Source organism: Gekko japonicus, unplaced genomic scaffold (assembly GCF_001447785.1).
Source record: "Gekko japonicus isolate JY-2015 unplaced genomic scaffold, Gekko_japonicus_V1.1 scaffold67, whole genome shotgun sequence".
Classification (NCBI taxonomy): domain Eukaryota; kingdom Metazoa; phylum Chordata; class Lepidosauria; order Squamata; family Gekkonidae; genus Gekko; species Gekko japonicus.
Genome location: NW_015161948.1, coordinates 1220675 through 1232977, shown reverse-complemented (window position 1 = coordinate 1232977; position 12303 = coordinate 1220675). Strand labels below are relative to the sequence as shown.

The 12303-nt window shown below is 43.8% G+C and overlaps 1 protein-coding gene across 1 annotated transcript in view; it reads left to right on the top strand.

Annotated features, from left to right (window-relative positions):
• MSANTD2 (Myb/SANT-like DNA-binding domain containing 2) overlaps positions 1-12303 on the top strand; it is a 48066-nt gene that overhangs the window by 12158 nt on the left and 23605 nt on the right. The window lies entirely within an intron of this gene.

Here is a 12303-nt window from a genome sequence, read left to right as displayed (position 1 = left end):
TCAGCAACTCCACTGAAAATGGGAAATGTAACCATCAAAACCTTAAAGGACATTCTATTTGAAATTAGACCAAAAAGGAAAAATTATAAGGACTTAATTTCTTTTCTTCAAACTAATGGGATATCGTACAGATGGGCGGTTCCGGAGGGTGTCATCTTTAAGATCAATGATAGAAGAGAGATGATAGACTCCACTTTTAAAGCTAATGAATTTTTGAGGCGTCAGCAGGGGACAGATGAAGAGTCCAAAGAGGAAGAAACGAAGTCTAGTGACTCTGCTACCTCGGGAACGGATGAGGATTCTGCGGCAGAAAAGGGTGCTGGACCTGCCAGAGTGGTATACGATTTTAGAGACAGGAAGCCGAAATAAAGGCAGAAGGACTTGGAAAATGGCCTTTAGAAGCAATGAATAAGAAAATGATCAGAGACTTCTCTCATAACAACTAACAAAATAACATATAAATAACTAATTGTTATAAGCAAGAACTCTACAAGTATATTGTGATATTAAAACTAATTGTACTAACATTTTTACTAACAGTGAAAAGACCTCCTCCTCTTGGGGTTTTAGTTTAGTGTGGTTTGCTTTCCTTTATCCTTAGTTGTAGTCCCTTCCCTAATATTTCTTTGTAGTTTTTGTAGTATTTGCAAAATAAAAAAATATCCCTCCAGGGATTTGAAAACAAAGCAAAACATGTATTTAGGATTTTTGGCCCCAATATGCATCACTTTCCACTTGGCCACATTGAACCCCATGTGCCATGTTGACGCCCACTCGCCCATCCTCGGCAGATCCCTTTGGAGTACCTCACAATCCTCCCTGCTTTTCACCACCCGGAACAATTCTATGTCATCTGCAAATTTAGCCACTTCACTGCTTACTCCCAAGTCAAAATCATTAATAAACAAGTTAAAAAGCATCAGACCCAGTACTGATCCCTGTGGTACCCCACTGCTTACCACCCTCCACTGAGAAAATTGCCTATCTATACTCACTCTCTGTTTCCTATTAGTCAGTTTTTGATCCAAAAAAGGACTTGTCCTTTTATCCAGTCCCATTATGGTTGTTAAGCATTGCAACATGAGAGTTTCCTATATTCTGGCAAGATACCCTGTTTGTAAACACACTTCCCATTTTAAATCCTTAAAAGCTGAAGGGGAAAAGAAAGATTAGATGAAGGGCTCTAGTCATTCCTGTCCAAGGATGATAAATGGAACTGGTACATCAACAAAAATACTGTACCAGACGCATGGTTCATAGGTGCAAAACAAAGTAGTAGCAGAGACCTGAAATGTCTCAATAAACTACTTTACTTCGAACGGCATGTGGTAGATTCTACTCTAAGCAAACAGAAAACTGGTTCTAACCCTTTTATTTGCTTGCTGTGCTGGCTTTCTATTAGCAGGGAGTTTTAAACACAGTGGGGGCATACTAATGTGTGAACCTCTGCCTATCCATTCTACCACCTTATTCTCCTCCACTTGTGAACCAGGCTTAGTACACACGATGCAATACCAGCATTCTGCTTCAGTTCAACTAGATTAGCAAAGTCAACTTGGGCAAAAATGTACGGCAAGGTACAGGAACAAAATTCAAAATAAGGCGTTGTAAATGCAATTGCATGAACAAATGTTGTGTGACATAGTAGAAAAGAATACCCAAAACACAAGTAGACTCACAAAAACTGTTCCTGTACAGCAGGGGTCCCCACCCTCTTTGAGTCTATGGACACCTTCAAATTCTGACATAGCATGGTGGATGTGACCACAAAATGGTTGCCACAGGAGGTAGAGACAGCCTCATAATGGCTGCTACAGCTTACTTTCAGTCACTCAGCTAATTTTTGTGTGTGTAGTATGTGTGCATGTGTATGCCTGGAAGACATGGTTGACTTCCAGCAACCCCTAGTGGGGCTTGGACGTTTCAGAGAGGTGGCTTGCTATTTCCTGCCTCTGCATCTCAGCCCTGGTATTCCTTAGAGGTCTCCCTTCCAAGAACTTGCCAGGGTTGGCCTTGTTTAGCTTCCAAGATCTGACGAGATCAGGCTTGTCTGGGCTATCCAGGTCAGGGGCACTCAGCTAAAATTCTTGTGCTGTGAAGGCTGTTGCCGCCAAAGCAATGTTTTTAAAAATTTGCACAGCCTCTCAGAAGCCTTGCTGGGCAAAAGCCCCACCTGGCCCCACTCATTTTCTAAAAACATTTGGTGGGTGCTGGAAACAGTGTTGGCAGGCACCATGGGTGCTCACGCACACCTTACTGGGGATCCCTGATATACAGTATTTGCAAAATGGGACACTGATGGGAAGGACGACACCATTAGGAAACAGAGAGTGTCAAACAAAGGGAAGATCCAGGATGATCAGCTGGTAAAAGGGTAAGTACATTCAAAAGCCAGATCAAGACTACAGATCTTTCCTGGGATCAAGCCCTATTAAATAAAATGGGCCTGCTTAAGACGGCTCCCTAAATATGAGAATAAACTTCTGTGGTAAGTTTTTCTAAGAGCTTCTTGCAGCCCTGCCTGATAGCCAGAGCATAACTGGAAACAATATGGCTGGGTGAAACCACATCCAGTTGCAGCAGGGTAGATAACGGAGGAATCTTGACTAGAATAAGGGAATTAGAACATTTAATCACAGAAAATGTTTAAAAGCTTCTTGAATATAATACCACACAACAGGAACTCTAGTGCGGTTCTTTGGTCTCACACAGAGAGACTGTTTCTGAACTTCAAAGCCGCTTCCTAATTTCCAGTCTACCATTGATGATTTGTTGACAACTGATTAAACTCTCACTTTTCAACTATGAAATCTTCAAAGCAGCTCATGTTTTAAAAAGGCATTCTTAACTATTTCTTCCTCCTCTCCAATATATCAGTCCCCATTGCTCAGTAAATGCTGTAGTCTTTAACACCCTGAAACCCAAGTAAGGCTTCTCTTCCTCTCATACCTTGTTCAGGGCAAACAGCTTTCTGTATGCCTGCTTGACCTCTCATTGGACATGTGTTGAATATCCCTTCAAAGCATCAATTGAGACCAGAGACTAGGAAATAGTCAGCCCCGGAGATACAAAGCGATTTCAATCCTCCAGAAAGTTGGGCACTCCATATAACATTCTCTCTCTTAGCACCAGAAGCCACAATCAATGCTGAATTCTTCTCAACAAACTACAGATCTTGTCCCTGGCCGAGGAACTCAACCTGCTTAAAGGTAGACTTAGGTGAAACTGCCCCCCAAAAGAGAACACAAATGTTTGACTGCTAGGTGAATTCCCCTAAAAAGATACATAGGTACCCAGTAAGCTGGTGTATGATAAAACCTGGGTGGAGTTATAACAGAGCACATAAGTGCTTTCCTGTTTCCTTGTATTTCAAAAGGAGTCATAAATGCAATATATGGGTCCAGCTGCCACCCAATTCCCTACAGTTTCTGATCCTGGCGCTCCTGAAAAGTCCAGATGACACTTCACCTCAGCTATCTGTATAAAAATATATCACTTTGTAAGGTGAATGCTCAGAGGCTAAGCTAAACCTACATTTCCATACAGTCAAAAGGATGAGAAAGCATTTTCCCCATATCCCAGTCTGCAAAAATTGGCAGGACCTCAATTCATATATTAACAGATGTAGTCCAGAAAACAACAGAGGTTTGCATTACTGGAGCAAGCAGTGCATCTTCAATGGTGGTAACAAGAACTTTCTAGCCTTTCTTAGCAGGTAATTTTCCACTCAGTAGCAGGGGAGTGAGTGCTCTATTGGCATTATAAAAAACTTCTGTTCTGTACGACAGACTCACAAAGGATAAGATGACAGCACATGGTCAAAAAGGAGATGGCCTACCAGAAGATGGACGATGGTAAAAAAGATATGAACACGAAATGTGGTGTGATGTTCTCTCTGGTCAAGGCTGCATTGTCCAAGTTCTGCCATGCCCCTCCCCACAGTGGAAAATCCACTAGACCTCAGATTGTAAAGGGAAGGGGGTTACATCACATTGCTCCTCCTTCCTGTTCCCTCAGCTCTTACACACTGCCTGAGCAGGGATACTTCATCCTCCCTGGCCTGCTGCAGATCCTCCTTGAACAGACTGCCCTTCCAATCTTCTCCCAGGGCTGACTCCTCCTCTCTGCCCTTTCATCTGACCTGGAGAAATGTCCTGGAGAAAGGCCCCAGCCACCTCCTAGGTTGCTCCCTCCCTCAGGCAGTGACTGGCTTCACATGGTGAGGGGTGCAATATCTTGCGATCCCCTGCTGTGTGCATTTCCTCTTGAAGCCAAATGGGCTTCATAGCTCTGCCATAAACATACCTTCACACTTCCACGAAGACCAGATGGCCTAGCTGACAAGACAACAGTCAGGAAGGCCCAAGGGTGGGTTGGACTATGGGGGTCATTTTGACTGCAGAGGGTGTTCCCCAGACCTAGCCTATCCCCCACCCATTACCATGACAACCCAAAAGTTGGAAACTCCCTGTCTCCTTGCGATTGGCTACTGGCCATGGCTGGTCATAATGAGATTGGGGTTTTTCATTGTCTGACCCTTGGAGGAGAGCTCAGATTTTCTTGCTCTCTTTATTTGTTGGAATTGCATCTGGGACTGCTGTCCCGAGGGGAACAAAGAACTCCTTGGTGCAGCTGAAGCACATGGCTATGTGCTTGCAAGTTCTAGTCTGATTGCAAGTCTGTACTGAATAAACCTTATTCTTGTTTATAAATAGTGTCTGCTTGATGTGCAACTGACTCCAAGCTAAGTCCTGTTGTCAGGACCGCTCACCAATTATGCTACCTTGCTAAGATTAACTGTACAGCTCTAGACAGAGTTGTGGAAGTGTAAAATCCACATGCCAACTGAGATTCTGGATCTCTAATCTCAGGCTGGTGAGGGATTAATCTAGAGATCCTGGTGGCTGTGTCTGTAAATCCAGAGAGGCTATCTCTCCTGGGTTCTTGTGTGATGTATGGTTCCAGTGTAGAATTCTTTCCCTCCCATTCCTGGACTGGTCTGGGGAGGAGAGAATCTACACACTCCTCCTCTCTGCCCTTTCATCCAACCTGGAGAAATGTCCTGGAGAAATGCCCCAGCCACCTCATAGGTTGCTCCCTCCCTCAGGCAGTGACTGGCTTCACATGGTGAGGGGTGCAATAAAACTGAAGAAATTATCTCCTCTGTGAGGTCTAGCACCTTGAAACCTGGAAATAAGTGCCAGCGTGGCATGTTATACCACACTTGGTACTACTGGACTTTCCCTTTCTGTGTGACTAGCCTTGCCTGCACTCTGCCAATCAGATACTCTCTCTTCACTCTTCCTAAATTCTTTTCCTACTTATTTTTTTTGTAGAGAGCATCTGGGAAGTGAAAAACTTTCTGTACCCTCTGCTCTCATGAAGAAAATCATGGCAAATCTTCAATAAACTCATGAATTTTCCAAATTAGGGGGGTAATCCCCTGAACATTTATTTAGGAATAAGTTCCACAGTGGGAGTTATTTTCAAGGGAACAGGCGTCGATCAAAATGTAGGAAACTTATAATACAATATCATGCATAGATACTACAGACTGGAGGGAATGGAATAACTGCATAGGATTGTACTGAAAAAGGTTTGCATTCCCTACGATGTTGGAAAGCAAATATAACTGAAGAACCATCTGTAGGATTCCCTCCCTAGCTACCATCTTTCTATAACATATATTCAAGACATGCTCCAATTTGGTATCAGAAACCATAATAGCACTTTAATGAAAAGCAGCAGTAGGCAGTAATGTTATTAGGTTTTTACTGAACAGCAGCTGGAAAGACGCTTTCTAGAATTTATTATTATTTATATTCTGCTCCATCACACAGATTTAGAGTGACTTACAGTGGTTTTTCCAAACACATTTACGTCCCCCAAGGACTCACAATCTAAGTAATTTACAACTTACCATTTATAATAATATAATATACAGCAGGGGACCGGAGTTCCAGGTGTGATGAAGATGCAGTCTCTAAGGCTCTTCCTAGAAGATAAACAAATCTTCATTTTCAGGTCCTGGGATGCTCATTCTGTCAATAAAATGCATTTTTAAAAATATGGTGCAGAGTGAGACGGGCTAGAATCATTACAATGTTTAACCCTTTAAATGCCCTGCTTCATTGATCATTCATATTCAAAGCATTTTTAGCTTGCTGTCTGTTAACTACAGGAATCAGTAGTGAGGGACAACAGCCCCTCAGATAGGAAGCTTGAGAACTGTTGAAACAGAGTAACTACTGCATTTCAGTTGGGTTCACAGTAATGGTTGGCCATTACATGAACTAGCCTTGGGATTGTCAAGTTCCTGTGCTGTCTCCTCCCATTAAGTAAAGGTAAAGGTTCCCTTGCTCGAAAGCCAGTCAAATCCAACTCTAGGGCTGCGGTGCTCATCTCCGTTTCAAAGCCGAAGAGCCAGCGCTGTCCGAAGACGTTTCCGTGGTCATGTGGCCGGCATAACTAAACACCAAGGCGCACGGAACGCTGTTACCTTCCCACTTAATTGGTACCTATTTATCTACTTGCAATTTCTTGCTTTCGAACTGCTAGGTTGGCAGGAGCTGGAACTAGAGACGGGAGCTCACTCCGTCATGCGGCACACTCGGGTCTCGAACTGCTGAACTACCGACCTTCCACAGCCTGCAGTTCAACGTCTTAACCACTTGAGCCACCGCAGCTCATTACACGCAGCTAAATAATTAGTTATCTCCAGGTCTGTGTTAATCCACAGTTTGCCATTTTACATCCTAACCAGCAAACTATATTTAGCTCTTGCCCTTCAACCAACACTGATAACAGGAATCATGGTTTGGAATTTTGCTACGAAGGGTAAGCACTAACCACAGTTTGCCATAAACCTGCAAACAACTAATTATATCATTGCATTCAATGGGGTGGGGGGAGCAACCCTCAGGGTTCCTAATGTAGTGACCAAACCATTATGTCTGACAGTGCTACCCAAAGCAATATCATACTTTTTTAGGGAAACTGACTTCAGTGGATTTAGAATCCTGGCTGAAGAGATTTATTATGAAAACACTGGATTGGATTCTACAACTCCCTTCTGCTAGATGAGAAGCCTTGTTCCAGTGGACATATGCATATAATTGAAGGCCTTATAAATAAAGAATACAGATTGAAGATAAATCAAGATACACTGAGAAATTAGCTGCCATTTGAAAAAGAGGTTGTACTGGCACTCAAGGCTCCTTAGAATCGAAAAAAATGGCAAAGACAAAATGTAAACACAAAATGGACGGAGGGGGCGGGGATAAAATTGAAGGAGACACCTCATTCATGTTGTGAAGTCATAACTGAACTGCAAAAAATCTGTCATCCAAACAAGTTCTGGTGCCTATTATACCAGATAAACCTACTACCAAATGCTGTTCTTCTCTGTTGTTTCAAGTAAGTCTTAAAATCATCCATATTTTGATTTTGTTCTCCCTTCCGGGGAGGACCCACTGAATTACTGAGAAAAAGGAGGAGTCCATCCTAAGCCCTGCCCCTAACACTAACATTAATTTGCCAGATTTGATCTTCTTGGCCCTTTTTAAGCAGGCTCAGAAACAGAAAACTGAAATTGCACATGCATTGTAAACTGCTGAAACCTGAGACACAGTTGTATACTCACCTTCCTGCATGGCCCTTGATAAACTCCAATCTCCATCAAATCTCAGCTAAAATGGGCTGTATTTCATACATCAGAAACCTCCAATTCAGTTTTGTACAAGAACACATTAATGACTAGATTTTTTTAAATGTGAAGTATTTATATCCTGCCTTTCTACCAATATTGACAGTCAAGGTGACTTAAGACCTTTTATAAACTTTAAAAATTAACAAAACCTCCAAAGTGCTGAAGCAATAAATATTAACTTGGTCTTTTTCCACACATCTCCCTTGCAAAGAGGGTCCCCCCCCCTCAATTTGCTTTTTGCCTTGTTGATTCTCTTGGCAGTAGTTACTTTGCCTTTTTCAAAAAGAGGTTCTATTGTTGTGTTTTGCTGTTTAGTCGCACAGTCGAGTCCGACTCTTCGCGACCCCATGGACCACATCACGCCAGGCCTTCCAGTCTTCCGCCGTCCTCTGAAGTTTGCTCAACTTCATGTTTGTTGCATCTATGACACTGTCTAACCATCTCATCCTTTGCCGTCCCCGTCTTCTTTGACCTTCAATCTTTCCCAGCATCAGGGTCTTCTCCAGTGAGTGCTCCCTTCTCATTTGGTGGCCAAAGTATTTGAGCTTCAGTTTCATTAAGTATTTGAGTTTCAGTTTCATTATCTGGCCTTCCAGGGAACAGTCAGGGTTGATTTCTTTTAGGATTGACTGATTTGATCTTCTTGCAGTCCAAGGGACTCTCAAGCGTCTCTCCAGCACCATAGTTCAAAAGAATCTATTCTTCGGCGCTCGGCCTTCCTTATAGTCCAACTCTCGCAGCCATACATGACTACTGGGAATACCATTGCTTTGACCATGCGGACTTTTGTTGGCAGGGTGATGTCTCTACTTTTTATCATGCTGTTTAGGTTCGCCATCGCTTTCCTCCCAAGGAGCAGGCGTCTTTTAATTTCATGACTGCTGTCACAGTCTGCGGTGATCTGGGATCCCAGGAACGTGAAGTCTGTCACTACTTCCACAGCTTCCCCTTCTATTTGCCAAGGAGTCATGGGGCCGGATGCCATGATCTTAGTTTTTTTGATGTTGAGCTTCAAGCCCACTTTTGCGCTCTCCTCTTTTACCCTGAGCAAGAGGCTCTTGAGGTCCTCTTCACTTTCTGCCATCAGAGTGGTATCGTCTGCATATCTGAGGTTGTTGATCTTTTCCCCAGCAATCTTAATTCCCGCTTGTGATTCATCCAGGCCAGCATTTCGCATGATGTACTCTGCATATATATTAAATAAGCAAGGTGACAATATACATCCTTGTCGTACTCCTTTTCCTATGCTGAACCAATCAGTTGTTCCATATCCGGTTCTAACTGTCGCTTCTTGGCCCTTATACAGGTTTCTCAAGAGACATGTGAGGTGGTCTGGTACTCCCATCTCTTTAAGGACCTGCCATAGTTTGTTGTGATCCACACAGTCAAAAGCTTTAGCATAGTCAATGAAGCAGAAGTAGATATTTTTCTGGTACTCTCTTGCTTTCTCCATAATCCAGCGAATGTTGGCAATTTGATCTCTAGTTCCTCTACCTCTTCGAAACCCAGCTTGTACTTCTGGTAGTTCTCTATCCACGTACTGTTGAAGCCTAGCTTGTAGGATCTTGAGCATGACCTTGCTAGCGTGTGATATGAGTGCAATTGTGCGATAGTTTGAACATTCCTTGGCATTGCCCTTCTTTGGGATTGGAATGTATACTGACCTTTTCCAATCCTGTGGCCACTGTTGCGTTTTCCAAATTTGCTGGCAAATGGAGTGCAGAACTTTAACAGCATCATCTTCTAAGACTTTGAATAGCTCAACTGGAATACCATCACCTCCACTAGCTTTGTTGTTAGTAATGCTTTCTAAGGCCCATTTAACTTCACATTCCAGGATGTCTGGCTCGAGGTCAGTGATTATACCGTCGTGGTTGTCAAGGACATCGAGGTCTTTCTTGTATAGTTCTTCTGTGTATTCTTGCCATCTTTTCCTAATCTCTTCTGCTTCTGTTAGGTCCCTACCGTTTTTGTCCTTTATCATGGCCAGCTTTGCATGGAACGCTCCCTTGATTTCTCCAACTTTCTTGAAGAGATCTCTAGTCCTTCCCATTCTATTGTTTTCTTCTATTACTTTGCACTGTTCATTCAGGAAGGCCTCCTTATCTCTCCTTGCTGTTCTCTGGAAATCTGCGTTCAGTTGGGTAAATCTTTCCTTTTCGCCTTTGCCTTTCGCTTTCCTTCTTTCCTCTGCTATTTGTAAAGCCTCATCAGAAAGCCACTTTGCTTTCTTACATTTCTTTTTCTTTGGGATGGTGGTGATTGCTGCCTCCTGTACGATGTCACGAACCTCTGTCCATAGTTCTTCAGGCACTCTATCTATCAAATCCAGACCCTTGAATCTATTCTTCACCTCTACTGTATATTCATCAGGGATGCGATCTAGGTCAAACCTGAATGGCCTCGTGGTTTTCCCAATTTTCTTCAGTTTAAGTCTGAATTTTGCAATGAGTAGCTCATGATTTATGCTAATGAGTTATGCTAATGAGCTCCTGCACCTCTTTTTCTGCGAAATGACCCCTGCCCAAGAGTATATTGGACACCTTTCGACCTGAGGGGCTCATCTTCCGGCGTCATATCTTTTAGCCTTTTGTTACTGTCCATGGGGTTTTCTTGGCAAAAATACTGGAGTGGGTTGCCATTTCCTTCTCCAGGGGATCACGCTTGGTCTGAGTTATCTGCTGTGGCCTGTCCGTCTTGGGTGGCCCTCCACGGCATACCCCACAGCCTCATCGAACCATGCAAGCCCCCTCGCCACGACAAGGCAGTGATCCATGAGGGGGATTGTTGTGTTAAAATGACATAAAAAGACAAATTTAGTGAGGTGCAAGCTTTCATGAGTCCACTTTTATTTATTTAATCATATCCTGGTTTTCCACTATGGCTCAAGGCAGCTTGTGTGCGTGTGAAATGCCATCAAATTGCAGCTGACATGTGACCCCTTAAGGTTTTCAATGGAAAAGAAAAACAGAGGCCATTTGCCACAGATGTTTCTAATTCTGCAGAGGAAAGCAAGCAGCAAAACCCCAATTCCACCCCTAACCTAACAAAATGCCTGCAACTTACATTAAAACTCGAGAATAAAATAGCCTTAATCAGGCACCCTCCAATTGCTTTCGGCAACCTGTCATATAATGTGGGGGAAAGTCAGATAAAACAGAATAAGATATAAAAGACTGTAAGACAGAAGAACCTTTGCTGTGTTGTACTACATCATTATTATATTATTGTCCTCCAACTAAAAATGATATCTAGAAAAGGTATTTATATTTAGGATTGAAAACATTTATTTATTCAATTTATACCCCACCCTCCCTGTGGGGCAGGCTCAGGGCAGTTTAAGCTTTAGGATGATAAATTAAGCCACTTCACAAATCGATCCTGTGTACCACAAAAAAGTAATGGAATTAATGCAAGTTAATCTACAGCTGAATTTCTGCAGGGAGAGGCAGCAGCTTAGTGACAGAGTTTGCTCTGTGAGTAAAAGGATCCTAGGTTCAGTCCCTGGCATTTCCAGTTTTAAAAGAATCTGGTAGTAAGCTATGAGAGACAACATACACCTGAAAAACTCTGAAAAAGCCAATGCCAGTCAGAATCGACAAGCCTCTCATTACAAGGAGCTTCATGCATTCACTTCCATAAGCAAAAGAACCCACTGTAGACCGTCTCACGTATTATGCCAGCCCATTATGCAGACACAGAAACAGGTCTTTCGGCGACCCAGGGACCTTATGGATGCGCCCAGGCGGGTATTCAACAGGCACAGTTTCTCCAAAGCGCCTCTTTCACATCAAACGAACCACCTATTCAAAATACACGCAAAACGGTGCTCCAGCTCCCGCAGGTTTTTTTCTGTTTTCCTCGGAAGAGATATGAGCTTACTGCCCACCCTTTCCAACCCCTTAAAAGGCACTGGTTCCTGGCCAGTCTGGAGTGAAGCTTGAGGAGCACTGTGTGTTTCTAGAAAAGTCAGAGGGACCACTGAAGAAGACATGAGTGGGCTTTGCCCCATGGGATATTCAGCACAATTTAAAGATTTAAAGGAAACTGTAGATAGTAAATTGCTGAACTCCTCTTACGGACATTCAACCACTCAGTCTTTAATATGGTTCACCAGCAGCCTGAACTGACCTAAACCAACCACGGTCGTTCGGGGGGGGGGGCGATACACTGAGGTAAACAGCCGGCCTTTTGCAGCCCCTTCACAGGGCCGCCTCCCCCCTTCAAATCCGCTCTGCGTTTCATTTCTGACCGGGGATATGTGTGTGTGTATGTGACGGCCCGACCCAGAAGAAGAAGCCCCATCTTGTAACGAACCTGAGCGAGAAGCGGCCTCACCTCAGACCGCCTCACTCCCCCAACGATGGCCCTCGACTGTTGCCGTTGTGGCGCTGACACATTCCGCCCGATTCGCCAGCTGAACCGACACCGCACGCGCGCCTCCCGCCGCTTCTCTCTCTCTCTCCCCTTTTCTATTCTCCCGCTTCGCTCCTGGCTCGTCGCCTCCTGGCGGAAGCCCCGCCCGCTCGCGCTCCTCCGTCACTTCCGCCCGCTCGGCTCGGCAGCTCCAATATGGCGGCGCCCTGTGGCTCCTC